The 13,782-nt window shown below is 38.6% G+C and overlaps 1 long non-coding RNA gene across 1 annotated transcript; it reads left to right on the top strand.

Annotated features, from left to right (window-relative positions):
• The first annotated feature begins 4,659 nt into the window (after positions 1–4,659).
• Positions 4,660–5,598, top strand: LOC120435656. The gene is made up of 3 exons (XR_005609805.1): positions 4,660–4,803; positions 4,878–4,941; positions 5,471–5,598. It is a non-coding gene; the product is annotated as an uncharacterized LOC120435656 (long non-coding RNA).
• Positions 5,599–13,782: the final 8,184 nt, after the last annotated feature.

Raw genomic sequence — 13,782 nt, 5'->3', positions numbered from 1 at the left:
TCTTCTTTTCTGTGACTCTTTGCTGACTTTATGAACGCCCAATCAGGATAACCACATGTTTTCAGTGCTTCCTTTACATGTGTGTGTTCCTTCTTTTTCCCTCAGGCTTAGAGGGAACATGTTCTGCCAGTGGTGTAGGGTCCTAATTACTCCAAGTTTGTGTTCCAGAGGGTGATGGGAGTCAAAGAGGAGGTACTGGTCCGTGTGTGTGGGCTTCCGGTAAACTTCAATGTTGAGGTTGCCATTTTCTTCAATGTGCACAGCGCAGTCCAGGAAAGGCAAAGGTGACACGGGGGAGCCCATGTCACAGCCATGTTTTTGTCTGTAGAAGCCTTCGTTGTATTTGAAGTATGTTGTGGTAAGGCAGAGGTCTAACAGTGTGCAGATCTGATCGGGTGTGAAGTTGGTCCTGTCTTCCAAGGAGCTGTCTTCTTGTAGTCGTTTTCTGACAGTCTCCACTGCTTCCGTGGTGGGTATGCAAGTGAAGAGAGAGACTACATCAAAGGACACCATGGTTTCATCTGGGTCCAGGGTAAGTTTCTGGACCTTGTCAGAGAAGTCGGTGGAGTTCTTGATGTGGTGTGGGGTGTTCCCCACGAGAGGTGCAAGGATGGTAGCAAGGTGTTTCGCAATGTTATAAGTGGCTGAGTTTATGCTACTGACTATGGGTCTGAGTGGGACCCCTTCCTTGTGGATTTTAGGAAGTCCATAAATGCAGGGTATGGCATCCCCTGGATAAAGGCGGTGATATGTGAGGCGGTCAATGATTTTGTCCTTTTCAAGGTTTTGAAAGCAAGCTATAACTTTCTTTTGTAGCTGCTTGTGGGTCTCACTTTAAAGCTTCAGTAGGTGTTGTTGTCACTGAGGAGAGTAGTGATCTTTGTGTGGTAATCTGTTGTGTTTAGGACCACGGTGCACCTTCCCTTATCCGCTGGTAATATGGTGATGTTGTGGTCTTTGCTCAGGGAAGCGACGGCCTTCTTTTCTTGTACTGTAAGGTTAGACGGAGGGACTTTCGCACTGGAGAGAGTGGCTGAGACTTTCATCCTGATTTGCTCTGCTTCTGTCTGTGATAATTTATTAATCCGTATGGCGGTTTCTGTGGCTGTGATGAGGTCCACTATGGGCAACTGTTGCGGAGAAATGGCGAAATTGAGTCCTTTGGCTAAAACCCTCTTTTCAGGTTCAGTGAGATTCCGGTCTGAAAAGTTCTTTACCCATTTCTCCCGACTGTCTTCAGGTGTGTTTTCTTCTCTGAGTTGTGTGGGTTCAGGCTGAGGAGTGTGGGTTTTTGAAAGCAAGGTGTGAAATTTCCTGCGTTGTCTTTCTTTTCCTTGAGAGTGTTGGGCCCACCGAGCCTTGTCCACAAACTTGTAAACCTCTTCTAGGATTGGAGAGGGTAGAAGGGTTTCCAGTTCCTGCAGAGTCTGGCTGATCTTGATCTGGAGGGCATCTATAGTGAAATGGACCTGTCTTATCCTTTCACTTAAAAGGTGATTTTGTGCTCTCTGTAGAATCAAGTCTGCTCTGTGTCCCCTGACAGTGGATCCAAGGCGCAAGCTCTTAGGAACAACTCTGCTTTGTCTGCATCTTAGGTTGAAACGAAGGTGGTTCCTATAATCCGCCAGTTTTCCTTGATTCCCTTTCATACTCCCGTACCAGTTGAAGGGTGTTCCTCCCAAAATGTACGGCAATATGTCGTCTTCAAGCAACTTAAAGAAGTCCAGACGCTTTTCTTTGCAAACTCCTTTGACCATGCTAGTGTTAGATTATCATCAGCAGCGAATCTGTTTCCAGCAGCAGCAATAAAACTCACCTTCTTTTCTCGGTTCCAGTTCCATCTTTAAATCAACTTCCGGTGGTTCACAGTGTCGGGTCACCTATATGTGTACTTTTAAGGAAAACACGACAGAGTAGGAGTAGGTATTGATTTATAAACACTACTGTATTTATAAACTAAGCTGTAGTGTTTGCACAAACCAAACACTAAATAAGAACTCATCACTGTGCAATAGACATTTAGCGGAACCTAGCTAGTTCTATCTATCTGTCTGTATGTTTCTAACTAACTAGGAGTAGATAATGAATAATATTGATTTATAAATACTACAGTATGTTTCTAACTAACTTGGCAGCTTATTCTCTTTTTCTTGACAATACTTTCTTTAACGATTGAAGACATTTTGGGGTCAACGTAAAAGAAAGGCAGATGTGAAATGTAAAATTGAGGTCAGAGGTTAAATACGACAAGTTTTCCATTCATTGACAACAAACACTTCTAAGAGTCATAGTTTCTGAGTTTGTCAGTTGTTGCATATAAATCTGAGTTGACCATGAAGCCCTCGATGGATGTAAGATAAACTTGAATGGATCGTTAACACCACTCGACAGCCCTACAAAGTTTTATCAGGATTCATTCACAGCTTTTCAAACTATTCTGTTTACAGACAAAACACATAAATTCTACCAAAAACATAATTATCACTGCTACATGCGTGGCACTGTGTAAAAACCCATAAAAGTAGAGTCATTGTGGTAATGACACAATGAGAACATAAAAATGATGTGGGATGTTGTGAAATTGTGAAAAGAAATTTCTCCCCTGAACCACAGCTGCCTTTAAGAGTCTCTAAAAAAGCCGATGTTTCAAGACTTTCCCCGTGTCCTTAGACATTTTTTAGGTTTCATATCTTTCAATATCAAAACCAATCCTACAATGTCAGTAGGTAATGAATCAGTAAAACATTGTATCTTTTACAACAGGATAACAGTGTGTTCACCCTGCAGTGTTTAGTCATAAAGTACATTTCTGTTATGTCCTGTCCAGCTTTTGAAGGACATATTTTGCTCATCATTAGGAAAGATTAATTTATATTTGCTGAGCTTTTAACTGGAATTACAGGTTCTGATAAAACCTAGTTAATGTTTACAAAGTGCTACATCAATCAACTATTCTTAAAATATTTAAAGAAGAAGCAACATTACTCGTGACTGCAGGATTGAGTGGTTTAACACAACAAGCTAGAGAAGAGAAAAAGTTTCCTGTGCACCATAACAAGACTGATCTCAGTCGATGATGTTCCAGATGTCTAAGGGTAAGGGGAGAGAGACTGCAGCATTACAAAAGCAGGCTGTGAAAGTCTAGAACAAAGTTGTAGTTAATTTTGTGAATACAGCAAAGCAAAAACGTACCCCAGTGTCACTCTTCAAAGCACCAGGAGGAAATATTTAACAAATTAACCAAGTCAAAAACATTTGTCACTAACTGGGAGAATCATCACACAGATGCTACAGGCAGGGCCTTTCAAAATAAAGCTCCAAGTGGCAGCACTACCAGTTAATCCAAACTCAAAGACATTCTAAGAGTCAAAACAGGTTCATTAAACATTGAAAGAGATTAAATAATTTAAATTATTGTCTATTAAAAACAGGATCAGAAGACTTCCTGATAGTCTGTCATCATCAGTCCACCTGACAGGTGACTGACTGCAGTTCCTGACCCAAGCGCCCATAAATGACGAGTTATTTACAATATTTTGTAGTAAAAAATAAAATAAAAAATTACCTTAAGATTGAAATCAGGTGTGTTCGGCTGTTTTTCTTAGAATGATCCTGAAATAAAAATAAGCCAAAAGTAGAAACATTGATGTTGATGAAGTAGTTATAGGTATATTCAAACTTTACCAGCCCTGGTCTCAGGGCACCTGCTTCTGCTGTGCCATAACAGTTCTTTTAAACTCTGTCTTGTATTTTGGTGTTTTCTTTAATTTAATTTCGTTAGCTCGCTTCGTGTTCTCTCTCCTGTCCTAGTTGTACAAAGAATGCAGTCAGACTGTATTTTATCATGATATTTAGGTATTTTATTTATATTTTTAAATATATTTAAATAGCACAACAAAATGTAAATTGAGAAATTGCTTAAAATGCCCTTAAATGAAGGGTTCATATCTTTTGTGACGCACTTTGGGCACCTCTGGTTTTAAATGTGCTATACATATAAAGTTGTATTGCATTGTATCTTTAGTGATGTGGAGTGCGCACATTTTTCCCCTTTATAAGTGAGTAATTGACCCATGAAATAAAACCTGTCAGCACTGCAACATTAATGTACACATATATACATACATATTATATTTGTGCTAAGCTTTAGTACTGAGGTACATTCTTGATTTGTATGGTTATAATGACCCAATAACCCCCCTGTAACCGTGGTTACTCGGTCACCATCACCTGTGTGTGAGAGGCCTGACGTGACATCAAAGCAGCGTGCACGATTTCATGTGCACAAATACAGCGCGATGTATTTGGGGGACCTTTGGCTGTCTGAATAACTTAGTTATGAATTTATTTTTCAGGTGAAATGTGAGATGTTTGTGTGGCTAAGGTGTAAATCTCTGACTCTAATTCAGGCATGCCCTGTCTCTGCAGCAGCAGCAGAGAGCTCTTTCTCCGCCTCCTGTTTGTCATGCCCTGTGTCTTCTTCATTTTTCTTCTTAGAAACAGTTTCATGCCCTTTTTTGGAGTTATTTATCTCACCCAGTTTACCCTGCTTTGCAACTCAGCTGCTGGAGCCCTGCTCGTTTTTAAATTAAGTTTTTTGTTACTCCCACCGGATGGATACTGCCCTGTGATTGGCTCTTAAGATTAGGATATGTTGGTCAAACACTGACAGGAGTGTTTCAGATGTGACTGCCGGTGACGAACCGATACCTGAACAATCCTGTCCTGAAATAAATGTTTTTTTTTTTTCTGAACAATTAAAAAAAAAGTTTAAAAACAGACGAACGGCTCACTTGCCTGCAGGTAAGAGATACTTAAGACAGATGTATTTGACTTGATATAAAACAGTGATTTTACATGGTTTTACTCTGGTTTAGGTGTCCAAACACTGTTCTCTACTAAAATTGAATCAGACATTTTGGGGACACCAAAACAGCAAAGGTGAGTAGTGACCACATTAAAGTTTTATTCAAAAAAGTCTTAAATTCTATTTAAATATCTGAATTCTGACATTTTAAGAGTCTCACATCGAGCTTCAGGTGAGGAAAATTGTCCATGCAAATCAGGGTCAGCTGATGTTAAATCGCTCAGTGGAAAATGTTTTGGTAACAGCCGGTTAAATGTATTTGTGCTCCACAGCAAAAAGCTCTGGGTTTGAATCAGCTGTTGGCTGAGTGAGGGGTTTGTGGAGGAGAAAGAAAAGGCAATTTTAACCTTAAAGCTATATTTACATTTAAAAAGACCTCTTTTTCATGAGAAGACAGCTTTCTTCTTTCACTTTTTAACACATCTTAGCATTGATTACTAGTGTCTCTATACATTTTTTTTTTTTACAAGTTTTTACTGTGTGAATGATAAATGAACTACTGACGATGTATACAGAGTAGACCATGAGTGAAGAAAAGCTGCTGTGAGAAACGGCCTGTGTAGATGTCAATAACTCTGCTCTGTTATGAAACTCTGAGTGCAGATGGCTGCTCTCTGGTGGATCACTGTGACGATGGTCTTCTGTCTGTCTGCTGGAAGTTTGGCTGAGATAGACTTAGACCAGCTCGCAGGACTTGCAAAACAAATAAGAACAAATATCAAATGCGGGTAAGTCAGCATCCTCTACAGTCTCTGAAACTAATTATTTTTTTTTATCATTTGTTTTTATGTGCAGTCAGAGCTGAGCTATGAAGGTGATGACATGGTTACAAGCAGAGTTATTACAGTTAACTAAAAATAAAATAAACATAAAAACTAGCAATAAAAATTAAAAACTAGACTGTTGCTCTGATTTTGATAATTATTCTCTGTCACTTCTTATTTCCTGCTGCTCTTTGTCTTTTCACTTTGCTTTCTCTGAAGGATTTCTATGTAAATAAATAAAGATAGGATAACAGAGCAGTGTAGAGAGGACTACGGCTCCATTACTATCCATCTTGGCTTTGTTTCTGAGGACATGTTCATGACCTCGCCTTTCTTGACTGAAAATAATGATGTTATCATGTTTTATGTTCTGAGCAACTGAATTAACTTTTTAGTTTTCCATGGTTATATTTTACCTTTGTGTCAATTCATTCTTGTGGTTGTGTGTGTTTCTTTTTTTGACATACAGGTACAATATAAATACAATGTATGCCATGGCTGCAAGTATTCCTAAGTATGAAAACCAACTTTCTTATGACCTCACAACGGTGATGCCAAACCTACAGCCAAACTGGAATGATGGCATCCTCAGGACAAAGAAAGACGTAACCACTAACTTGAATAAATATACTGAACATGCAGAGTGGCGTGTTCTGCAGAATCTAAATCTTGAAGGTCAGGATGGTGATTTGTTGGTATTCTTCTCTTACGCCAGTCCATGTAATGAAAAGTGTGCAAATCCAAATGGAAACTTCAGGATCACTGATAGGCTTAAACACTCTTTAATACACACGTTTGGGGGGGAAATGCGTTTGTGTTTGAAGTTATATTCAAGCCAGGTGGGCAGGACATATTGGGAACTCCATTGGTCGCGAAAATATATTTCGCTGTTACAAGCTTAATAATGATAATTACCATTGCGTCAGATGCTTTGATGGTAATAAGATTAACCAAAACTGTCTCTTATAATGCACCATCTCATTTATGGAACAAGGCATGTGTAAAAACGAAAAAGAGAAGAAAAAAAAACATTGCATCGACCACTCCGAAGATTATCAATGTTTTAATTTAATTTCAGAAGTTAAAGTGTCCACTCGCACTCTGCTCGTTCTCTTTCTGCCTCTAACATGTAATTTACTCTATGAGTAATGACTCATCTAATTAAGGTCCAGCTAGGTTTATATTTGTCTTATTCCTATTTTTATTCTCATTTTAAAAGTAATGCAGCTCAGTTTAGAGGGAATCACCTCCAAACCCCTGACTGTACTTCTTAAACAAGCAGAGCCATAAATCACATGGCAGTGAACCTGGAGAGCAGAATTTATGTGCTGTTTCATTCAATGTTTATGTTTATTTGACTCCAAGGATTCAAACAAGCAACCAGAAACTAATTACAAACGTAAGAATCACCTTCAACATTACACATGATTAGTAAACATTATCAAATGTTTATCAAATATATAGACACATATATATATATAGATAGATAGATAGATAGATAGATAGATAGATAGATAGATAGATAGATAGATAGATAGATAGATAGATAGATAGATAGATAGATAGATAGATAGATAGACACATATATATAGACAGACAGACAGACAGACAGACATCTATCTATAGGGAGAGAGAGAGAGAGAAATAAAATGAATAAAGCACGAATAAAACAATAAGTTAAACAGGCTGATCTAAACTATGATGAAAGTCCAGCCTGATTAATATAAATGTTACTGACAGTTGCTAATATATTTGAAAACCAAAATACTTACTCATGTCTTTCTGCCCAACAGCAGGAGGGCTGGTCCCGAGCCTCAAAGACAGTAAGAAGCAAGCAGAGGGAGAAAAAACAGAACATTTTTTAGAAGCTGATTTGATCCTTAATGGCTGTGCAATCATTGTAACTTACAACACAGAAGGTCAATGTAGACCCCATACAACCAAATTAGACTAACACATATAGTATTAAAAACTATGGATGGGTATTTTTTAGGTTTTATCCGATACCAGTACCAAACCGGTACTTTTGAAACAGTGCCGGTTTGGTATCCGATATAGCAGACCAAACTTTGTCCAAAAACCTCTCATATTTAGCTGTTTCCCACTTTCTCTTTGGTCATTTTAGCCTTTTTGGCCAGGGTGAAGGGAGTATCTGCCATCAAACAAGAAGACAGCTGCATGTAACTACGACAGTGTTTGCTAGTTCATCTTACATGCATTAATGTAATAACGTGGTTAGCCTACTGTTAAGGTTCAAAAATATAGGGAAGTAAATACAGGCGGAATGCAAGTAACCACAGTGGTCCAAAAGGTAAAGTCGGACGATGATTTTAATGAAACACGCAGCGTGGGAGCTGAACACTGTACGCCGACAGTGTCAGGTCTCCGCCCAGCAATGACACAGCAATGCTTTTATACATCAGGGTTTAACGCCCCCTCTTGCGTCAGATAAACACAATACATGCATACGTCAACTCAAAACCACAATGACTTTTAACATAGTTTAAAAGAACAATCTCTTCGCCTCGAAGCCAGGTGCTTCCTGTCACCATCCTGCCCGGGTCTGGAACATCAGGCCCACGTTCTGCACAAACTGTCACTCATGCAGGCACAATTTTGCAGTCGCAAGCAAAACATGATTAAACTCTTACCTATATAAATGAGTCTATCTAATATGTGAGTGTGTATGTGGGTGTATGTGTGTGTCAGCTTCTGCTGCCCTTTGTTTCACCTCTCAGCTCCCCAGCTAGACCTTGTAACCTTTCCACTAGACAGAAGGCCAGCACGTACACAACTGAAACTATGTGTGTGTGTTTCAGGCTCATCCTTACATGTAATAACCTAATTGGAACTATATATGTAATATGTTGAGTAAATGTTTTAATCAAGAACCTCTACTAAAAGCTTAATCCAAAGATATAGATACAGTTAAGCCCATAATTATTCATACCCCTGACAAATTTTGACTTAAAGTTACTTTTGTTCAACAAGCAAGTTCTTTTTGAGCAGAAATGACACAGGTGTCTCCCCAAAGATAATAAGACGATGTACAAGAGGCATCATTGTGGAAAAAAATATTTCTCAGGTTTTATTTATATTTTAGCAAAAAGTATCATGTCCAGAATTATTCATACCCTTCTCAATAATCAATAGAAAAGCCTTTATTGGCTATTACAGCAATCAAACGCTTCCTATAATTGCAGACCAGCTTTTTGCATGTCTCCACAGGCATTTTTGCCCATTCATCTTTAGCAATGAGCTCCAAATCTTTCAGGTTGGAGGGTCTTCTTGCCATCACCCTGATCTTTAGCTCCCTCCACAGATTCTCAATTGGATTCAAGTCAGGACTCTGGCTGAGCCACTGCAAAACGTTAATGTTGTTGTCTGCTAACCATTTCTTCACCACGTTTGCTGTATGTTTTGGGTCATTGTCGTGTTGAAATGTCCACTGGTTCCCAAGGCCACGTTTTTCTGCAGACTGCCTGATGTTGTTGTTGAGAATCTTCATGTATTGCTCTTTTTTCATGGTGCTGTTTACTGTGATTAGGTTCCCTGGTCCATTGGCTAAAAAACACCACCATTAGGTTCCCACCACCATGTTTGACAGTGGGGATGGTGTTCTTTGGGTTGAAGGCTTCTCCATTGTTCATGCCAAATGAAGGCAACATCAATGTGACCAAATAATTTAATTTTTGTTTCATCTGACCATAACACTGAAGACCAGAAATCTTCTTCTTTGTCCAGATGAGCATTTGCAAAGGCCAAACGAGCTTTTGTGTGCCTTATCTGGAGAAGTGGCGTTTTCCTTGGTCTGCATCCGTGGAACCCAGCAGTGTGCAGTGTCCGTTGGACTGTCTGCCTTGAGACATTGCCACCAGCAGAGCCCAGATTCACCAGAATGGCCTTGGTGGTGATCCTTGGATTCTTTTTCACCTCTCTCACTATTCTCCTGGCCAGCACAGGTTTCACTTTTGGCTTCCGACAACGTCCTCTGAGATTTTCCACAGTGCGGAACATCTTGTATTTTTTAATAATACTTTGCACTGTAGCCACTGGAACTTGAAAACATTTGGATATGGCCTTGTAGCCCATTCCTCACTTGTGAGCAGCCACAATGCACAGCTGCAGGTCCTCACTGAGTTCCTTTGTCTTAGCCATGAATGTCCACAGACCACCTGCAGAGAGCTGCTGTTTTTCACCTGTTGAGTTGATTAAAACAGCTATTCCCAATTAATCAGGGTAATTAGGATGCTTTAGAACAGCTTTGACTATTTGGAATGGTATGGAACTTTGGATTTTCCCAGAGACTGTGACAGTTTGTAAAGGGTATGAATAATTCTGGACATGATACTTTTTGCTCAAATGTAAATAAAAGCTGTGAAATTTTTTTTTCCAAAATGATGCGTCTTGTACATCATCTTATTATCTTTTGGGAGACGCCTGTGTCATTTCCAGTCACAAAATAACTTGCTAGTTGAATAAAAGTAACTTTAAGTCAAAATTTGGCAGGGGTATGAATAATTATGGGCTTAACTGTACATAAAAGATACTAAAGATTCATAACCTACTCAAAATACTTGCACTCAGACTCTGCTTTTGGTTTCACTTCCTGCCCTGCACACTCTGCAAACCTGCAGTTTCCTGTGAAGACTTTTAGGCCCAGATTATATTCAGAGGTGAGCCTTTCAAATAATGCAATGTAATCTGCCTATAAACATTTTAAGATTATAGATTCAAAAGCATTTCGGGTTATAGATTCAACTCCACAGTTTAAAGTGGTTCTCACTGAACCTGTAATAAAGACTTATATGATACCAATATGTTTAAACATCTGAATGCAATATCCATAGTGTTATTAATAGAATGGTAATGATGATTATAAAAATAGCAGCAAATAATAGCAGCATAATATTTTACTACTCCTGACACTATTCAACGTAAATTACACACGAACAACATTAAGCAACTCACGCAGAGAAGAACAGCTGCTGCCATCATCATCATTTCTGCTACACTGACAGGGCTAGGGGCCAGGACTCTCCTCTTCGGGTTCTTGGGAGATGTTGCTAACTCCGGGTCCGATAACAGGCACCACACCCGCTGTTGCGACTTTCATCCATAAATAAAGCCGCGGCCGGCTGAGTTGGTTTTGTCCCTGTGACGCGCCTCCAATAATCCATAATGAGTCATACATGTACTTTGCATATTTATTTTTAGAACAAAACAAAGCAAACTTTTGCGCTTTCAGTCAATTTACAAATAGCGCATGGATTAACTGGCGTGCCATAAAATGACAGTCAACAGAAAAGTTTGCCCACAAACCACTCACCCAACACACCTGCTGCGAACACCGAGATCAGGTAAATAGACTGTGACCACACCCCCATGCAATCACCTGAGATACAGGTAAAGCTATACACCTGTGCCACCATAACAAATAAACAAAACATAAACATTGACTTTGGCTCTTACACCCGCAGTAGATGTGCACGGTGTGAGGTCTCCAGCAAGCTATCAAATACGGTGCATTTCTCGGCTTTTAACAAAATGCTCTATGTCGCCAGGTGTTTCATCAGATTCGAGGTGTTTCCTCCTTTGACAGTATCACAGTATCAGCTTAAAGCACTTGTTGCAGGCTGCTGAGTTTGCATCTTTTGCTGTGGAGTACAGCCAGACTTTTGACCGCTTCGCCCTGGGCATTTTTAATCTGTAGCTCTGCTCTAAAAGAACGTACGTACCTGGACCTGCCTATTACGCTTGCAAAGGTAAAATGATTGGCTAGAATCCAAAGTGTATGACATCTCAGGAAAAAAAGCACCGAAATGTGCGCTGCTTTTCGGTCTGGTTACTACGGTTTATGTCAAAATGTACAATTTATATTTACATTTCAAGTTATAAAAATACCTTCCTCAACTCCGCCTGTGAGCAAAAACAAAAACAAAAAAATCCCAGCCTTTCCTATTGGTCGTAAATGTACCATGTCGACCAATCAAAACATGGCATTTAGGTAGGAAGTTTTAGGAGTGAAGGTGGTTTTGAGATATGAGAGATTTCCGACGTTTAGCGCAAATCTTGTGTAGTTAGTGTGTAGTGCAGTCAATGGTTTTGTTGTGTGTGTCAGAACAATGAGGCAACTGCTGAATGTTACAGGATTGATACATCTCCTGTTGTCATGCCTGCAGGTATCAGCCTGTTCTCCTTTATCTCATAGTGGACAGAATTTTTTTTTTTTTTTTTTTTTTTTTTTTTTTTGGAGTGGCACAAATAATTTGTGTGTCATCAGATTTGATGCAGAACAGCTGATTGTTCTGTAAATAGTTTGAAATGTTTGTTTTTAGGTAAACATTTGCAAAAAACTTTGTTGTTTGAAAAACTCAGTAACTTTTTTTTTTTTAAAAAAGAAGTAACTATATAATTAATTGCCCAGCATTGGTCTTTATATACTATATTTTGCACACACATATTTTGTTTTTTTCACTGACACACTGCATTAGTGTTAATGATCCGAAATCACACAAAGAATTTAAAATCCTAGTAGTATTTTTTACTGTAAAAAAAAACAACCCACAGACATGTTGAGTACATTTTTTATAATTTGAAATGCAAATATAAATTGTACATTTTGTAAACATATACAGCTATTTATCTAAAAATGCAGCCAATACACCTGCCGTTTTTTTCATTTTCTACAACCATCTAAAAATATTACTAAAACTAAAATGGGAGAACAATCAGGTGTCGCAATAAGATGCCCCACAAATGATGTGTGCCAGTAAAAAAATAAAGTTTGTACACAAAAAACAGAACAGCACAGGGATGAACCTGCAGGCCTGACAGCAGGAGGTGTATCACTCCGCTGGTTTTTATAGTGACAGTGTTTACGTTGCAAATGTGCCTTTGTGACATTCATTAGTGCCCTCACTGACACACAAAACAAAACGATTTTAGTATTTATATTCACTGTTGACTGTAACTAGCTCAAACTGTTAATACTATCTTATTTTATTAAACAACACTGTCATATGCTAAACTGGGGTGGCAAGGGATCATTTTAGGGTGCCACTTGCCACCCCATGCCACCCTTCTAGATCCGCCCCTGCGTACATACAATCAAAATTCACAATGTTTTATGTAACTAAAGTGTTTAAGTGGGCTATAGAAAATAATTAAGTTATAGAATATATTTATATGAAAAACGTGTATACTTACTACATTTGAATCATTTTAACCACACACTGAAAAAAAGGCCATGTTGGATTTATTTGATTCAATAGTGGACATTGGTTGCACACAAATGTTTTGCTTTGGCAGAAACTTAAACAATTGAGTTAAATCAACACAACTTATTCATATTCAATAAACCTGTGCATTTTGTGTTCATAAAATGCGATTAAAACATGTTTAGATGAAGTAAGTTGAGCTCTTGGAATATTATAATCCTTCACAATTTTGTCATTTTATTTCAACACTGTTTAATAACTTTTACCCCAATACTACTTGGTCACTTAAAAACTACATGTTGTCTTCATACAACAACTACCATCCTCCTATCTTTATCCTGGTTGCAGGGGGGCTGGGAAATAACCCTAAAGTGATAGGTTACAAGGCAGGGTACACCCTGGACAACTCACAAGTCTATCACAAACAACCATTTGCGCTTATATTGACAGGTATTAGAATCATCAATTAACCTAACTCTAAGAACTGCATGACTTTTAACTGTGGGAAGAAACCAGAATACCCAGAGAGAAACCAGTGCAAACTAGCCAGATTGTGGATTTGAACCCAGGATCTTCTTACTATGAAGCAACAGCACTAACCACTATGCCACCTATCCGGAATTAACAAAAGTAGGAAAGTTATGATTTCAAGGCTTGATGCAGAATTTTTCTGTACGTTTTTGTCCTTGACAGGTTAAACCACAATAAATAGCAATAGCATACACGTGGTGTGTGTGTAGTTGTCTGCCTCTTAAAACTCCAGTGATTTTCCTGCAGTTTGACATCTCGTGCGATCTTGTGAATTTCATGAGTTCAGGAACTAACCACTCTTACTAGATTGTATCAGGTCATCTCAACAAGAACAAATTAAGTTGTTGAATTTCGTACAGATCCTTTATGATTTAATTAGAAACATGAAGTTATTGTGTTT

This window comes from Oreochromis aureus, linkage group 22 (assembly GCF_013358895.1).
Source record: "Oreochromis aureus strain Israel breed Guangdong linkage group 22, ZZ_aureus, whole genome shotgun sequence".
In the NCBI taxonomy this organism is placed as follows: Eukaryota; Metazoa; Chordata; class Actinopteri; order Cichliformes; family Cichlidae; genus Oreochromis; species Oreochromis aureus.
This window is presented reverse-complemented; position numbering and strand designations above follow the sequence as displayed.